General features: G+C 41.1%; 1 non-coding gene across 1 annotated transcript; it reads right to left on the minus strand.

The window, feature by feature from the left end:
• Positions 1–3731: 3731 nt before the first annotated feature.
• Positions 3732–3838, minus strand: LOC120996763. The gene has a single exon (XR_005777866.1). It is a non-coding gene; the product is annotated as a U6 spliceosomal RNA (small nuclear RNA).
• Between the last annotated feature and the right edge of the window lie 1611 nt (positions 3839–5449).

The raw sequence follows: 5449 nt of genomic DNA on the forward strand, positions 1-5449 counted from the left end.
TGTTATGAATTTGAGAGTGAAAACTATAATCTCTGATACCTGGATGCAGTATACGCCAAAGGTCAACCAGCCGGAGAGCCAAAAGTTCAGCTTTAAATTTGCGAAGAGACACAGAGGAGACTGAAGACTTACCAGAGGAATAATCTACAGCTGGGTCCATCATCATGTTGAAGTCCCCTCCGAGAATGATTGAGGACCCCTCCGCGAATCTGGAAAGCCATCTCAGAATTCTGGAACCAAATGATGTTTGGCCCTGGTTGGGGAAATAAACATTAGCCACAGTAATAACCGATTGATCAACCAAGAGTTTTTTTTTTTAATCAAATCTTTATTTAGAATTTTAATGCTCGTACATATCAAATGGTATGACATTTGCATATAAATACAAAACAAACACAGGTGATCAATAAAATGAACAATGAAATATACTCCATATCATTAATTGTCACAACTTGGTCAAGTATTATTTCTGATAAGTGTAGTTATATTAGTTACATTATGAAAATGAACGACACATTACGTGGCTGGTTAGCGTGATCTTCTTTAGCAGCCCATAATGTCACTGCTATAAGAAGAGATCTCTCGCCCTTCAACTGGACCACTGTATAAATTTAAATGATTCTAAATTCTCAGTGAAGAACCATCATATGTAAGTGTGATGCAGACATTAATGATTCTATACTAAACACCCTTTCAGGTAATCAGCCCACATGCATTAAACAATCGTTCTGGCAGTGAACTCCCTATACCACTCAGACCATTTGTCCCAAGTTAGTAAAAATCTGTCATGGGATAAGGTCTCCCAACTAGTAAGTTCTTCCAGCTGGTAGATCTCCTGTACTTTAAAAACCCACTCCCTCATACTGGGGATCTGCTTGGATAGCCAATATTTCGGAATAAGGAGCTTCGACGCAGTTATCAGTTGTGCCGGCAATGAATTATTGGTCAGCTTGTAGTGACTATCTGGTAAGTTGAGAAGTACTACTTGTGGTGTAAGGGGTGTTTTTATCTTACAGATCTTTTGGATTTCCTTTGATATCAAATCCCAATATCTAGTGATTTGCGGGCATGACCACCATATATGTTGCATGTTGCCTTCAGCCCCCCCACATCTCCAGCATTCGGCAGGCACTTCAGGTGTAATAGAGTGTAACTTATCCGGCGTTTTCTCGTGACTATCTTAAACGCATTATCTTGGATCTTAATGCACCTGGAATAACCATGTGAGTGTGCGAGTAATCTTCCCACTGCGCTATCATCTAGTGATTGCCCAATCTCTTCTTCCCACTTTGTAACAAACGGTGGTTTGAGGTCTGCTCCTATCTCTAGTATTTTATTATATAGACGTGAGACAATACCCTTCATATATGTCGGTTGACTACGTAACGTGTCGTACTAAGTGGGGACGTAATTGCTCGTAGTGCACATCAAGTACTGAGAGCATACTTTGTTAAATTGTGAGTATTGGGTTGGAGCCCAAGGAATGCTCTTAAACCTGTCTTTTAGGTTATGGATAGGTGGGACCTTTCTGTTCTCTAATGTGTCTCCAACCGCCACATCTCCCATAGCTGCCCATATACCCATGTCATCTTGAAAATCCGCTTGTAACAGATAGGGGAGATAACTGATAGGCGTGAAGGGTGATAGTTTCTTAGAGGGATGTAGATGTCTCGATAGCTTAAACCAGTTATCAAATACACCTCGTAGGGAGCTGGGTATGTTATCTCTACTAGAGGGCTTTCTACTTGTGTCCCATAACAAGGCTAAATTCCTCTGCCCTAATATCTTCCTTGCAATTTGGCAACCTAGTTTAGTAACTCGGGGATTTGCCAATTCCGAGTGTAATCTCATTTGAATTGCTCCATAATATCCACTGATATCTGGCAATCCAAACCCTCCTTTGTGTTTTGCTAGTGTTAGTCTCTTATATGCTAATCTGGGTTTGGTCTGATTCCATACAAAGTTGGAAAAGGTCCTTCTCACCTGACTCAGATAGTGCAGTGGTAAAGGTACAGGCACTGTCTGCATCAGGTATAAGAGTTTGGGAAGTATATACGTTTTCAGCACATTTTTCCTTCCCAACCATGTCAAAAAGGGGATTTTCAGCTCATTTAATTGAGTTTTAATATCTGTTAATAGTTTGGGGTAGTTTTGAAAAAATAGCTGGTCAGGATTTCTAGTTATGCAAACCCCTAAGTAATTTATGTTGTCCTCCTGCCATTGGAAGGGATAATTGTCCTTAAGGTGGGCTATGGTGGTTCGAGAAGTGTTAACCCCTAACGCGACACACTTTGATAGGTTAATTTTGAAATTGGATAAATCTCCAAATTCATCCAATTGTCTCAATAGTGCTGGGAACGCTTCTAATGGTTTGGGGAGTAGTAGAAGCATATCGTCCGCGAATGCCGCTACCTTGTGTGTCTGTGAACCTATTTTAAGTCCTTGAATTCCGTCATCCTGTCTGATGGCCTGAATAAAGGTCTCCAGACATAAAATAAATAGGGTTGGTGATAAAGGACATCCTTGACGGGTTCCATTTCTAGTATCAAAGTGGGATGTAAGATTACCATTTACCCGTATCCTCGCTGTGGGTGAGGAGTACAGAGACAGCACAGCGGTCACAAACTGAGAAGGAAAGCCAAACCTATGTAAAGTAGCTTCCATGAACTGCCAGTCTACCCTATCGAAAGCCTTCTCGGCATCAGTACTCAGGAATGTGAGTCCTTCCCCTCGTGACATAGCATACTGTTGAGCTTGTATTACCCGAAATGTGCTGTCCCTGCACTCCCTGCCTTCCACAAACCCTGACTGCTCAGGCGAGATTAGATTTTTGAGCAAGGGCGCGTCCCTGTGAGCTAGGATCTTGGCCCATAGTTTGATATCTGCATTAAGCAGTGATATTGGCCTATAGCTAGCCGGTATGGCCGGATCTTTACCCGGTTTGGGCAGCACTGTAATATGGGCTTCTAGTGACTGTTTGGGCAAAGGTACTCCTTGTAATAGGGCATTAAAAAGAGAGACCAAATGAGGGCCTAGCGTAGGGAAAATTTTTCTATAATAAGCGACCGTTAAACCATCTGGTCCCGGGCTTTTCCCTTTAGGAATGCTTTTTAGAACTTTCTCTATTTCGCCAACAGTTATAGGGGCCGTCAATGATTCGGTATCTCCTCCTGACAATTCCGGTAGGTTGAGATTTTTTAAGTAGACCTTTATCCTATCGCTCCTGGCCTGGCATTCCTCTATGGGTTCATTTTTCCTTATATTATATAGTTCATGGTAATATGTTGTAAACACCTCGGAAATCTCCTCAGCCTTTGTAGTCAACGAACCATCCGTTTTTTTCATTTGTTTAATAAACGCCTGTTCTGTTCTCTTTTTAATCATTGCAGATAGGATTTTACTCCCCCTGTTCCCGTGTATATAATGCTTTTGTTTAACTCTTAAATACGCTTTAGCGGACTTAATATTAAGAAGCGATTTTAAATCTTGCCTAAGAATAACTAGCGATTCAAAATCCTTTACTGCTAGAAATTTTTTGTGTATCCTCTCTAGTTGAGAAATTCTCAACAGTAAGTCCGTCAACCTTTTTATGCGTTCCTTCTTGAGGTGTGATCCTAAAGCTATGAATTCTCCTCGTATAACCGCCTTATGCGCTTCCCACACTATAGTAGGCGATGTGTCTGAGGACTTATTTATTTATTTATTTTTTTTACCATAGAATTCTATTTTGTAAAAATATGCAACGCTTCACGAATTTGCGTGTCATCCTTGCGCAGGGGCCATGCTAATCTTCTCTGTATCGTTCCAATTTTAGTATATGTGCTGCCGAAGCAAGCACTCTGAGGACATATTTATATCAAAGTAGTCTCTTAGTTTCTTAGAGATACCATCAACATGTTTTTGTGTATCCAGTAACGTATGATTTAGTCTCCACGACCACTCCTTCCCTGATATCCCTGGGATCATAATGGTGCTATACATCATGGCGTGGTCGGAAGTTGTTATGCTATCTATATCAGCTGATTTGACTAACGTTAAATATTGTTCTGGAATTAGAAGGTAGTCTAGCCTCTGATAAGACTTGTGCGGGTTTGAATAGAAGGTATAGTCCCTTCTATCCCCATGGATTGATCGCCATACATCAACTACATGAAGGTCTCTCAGACGCGTTTTCAGGGATTTAAGCGCTTTGAAGGAGATAACCGATCTCTGGGAGGAGGAATCCAATAAAGGATTTAAAGCTAAATTAAAATCGCCTCCTATGAACAACCAACCAGTAGAGAATGCGGATATCTTGTCCGAAGTCTCCATTAACCACCTCACCGGTTTAATATTTGGGGCATATAAATTACACAGAGTGAGTTTTGTGTGACCTATTTCACAATTTACCAATAAATACCTGCCTTCTGGGTCTATTAGCTGGGAATGAAAAGTGAAAGGTATCCCTTTTTTTCAGTCCGATACTAACCCCTTTAGAAGCTGATCTATCCGAACAGGCATGAAACCAGTTATGAAATGAGGTATTACCCAAGTTGGGCAAACTGCGAGGTGTAAAGTGAGTTTCCTGCAACATTATTATATCTATCGCTGCTTTCTTAATTGTACTAAATATACGGCTCCTTTTAACAGGGCCTATGCAACCATGAACATTAAAGGTTGCTATTTTGAGTATCAGTGGCGCCATCTATGTGTCGTGATAAGAGCAACATGTGTGCCGTATGACCAATGTGACCAGACATGGAGATTAAACATAAATAACCAATGGAATGTAAACCAACATTCAACCAAATAGGAACCACATAACATAATAGACGACTGCATTGTCAGTATGTAATTCCTTTTGGCCTTTTTCCTTAAAGTGGGTTTCCTGAAGCATAGCTATCATGACCCTTTTCGTAGGCGGTATAGTACCTGACTCCGTTTCTCGGGTTTGTTAAAACCACGCACATTATAAGTACAGAATGAAAGGGGTGCCATCATGAATTACGTGTAAGGATCCAACTATGCTTAAGGGAGCTCTCACCCAGGCAAGCAGAGAATTCGTACAAGGGAAAGAGAACACTAGGAGGGACAGACAAACACACAAAAACGTAAAAAGGGAATATAAAGGAAGTGCAAGAGTATAAAGAGGAGTCGACAAAGTCAGCTCAGTGGTATCCTAAATAGTGGCTGCAGTCACCAGCAACATCTAACGTCACCGTCCCTAGGTGGGGGAGAAGAGGACAAAGGCGCAGCAGCCACCTTACTAAACTCAACGGCATGTAACGATTAACATTAAACTTAACAGGACAAAGAAGGCAGTGATAGAAAAATCACGGCATGTAATATCTATAAAGGGAGGACATCAATCAAAGGCTAATTTCAAGAAGATAATAAGGCAGTGGACCCTGCTACGAAATAGAGGATATATAGCTAGAACGGCATGCACATTCAACCGTCCGGGCCTTGA

Source organism: Bufo bufo, chromosome 3 (assembly GCF_905171765.1).
Source record: "Bufo bufo chromosome 3, aBufBuf1.1, whole genome shotgun sequence".
Lineage (NCBI taxonomy): Eukaryota > Metazoa > Chordata > Amphibia > Anura > Bufonidae > Bufo > Bufo bufo.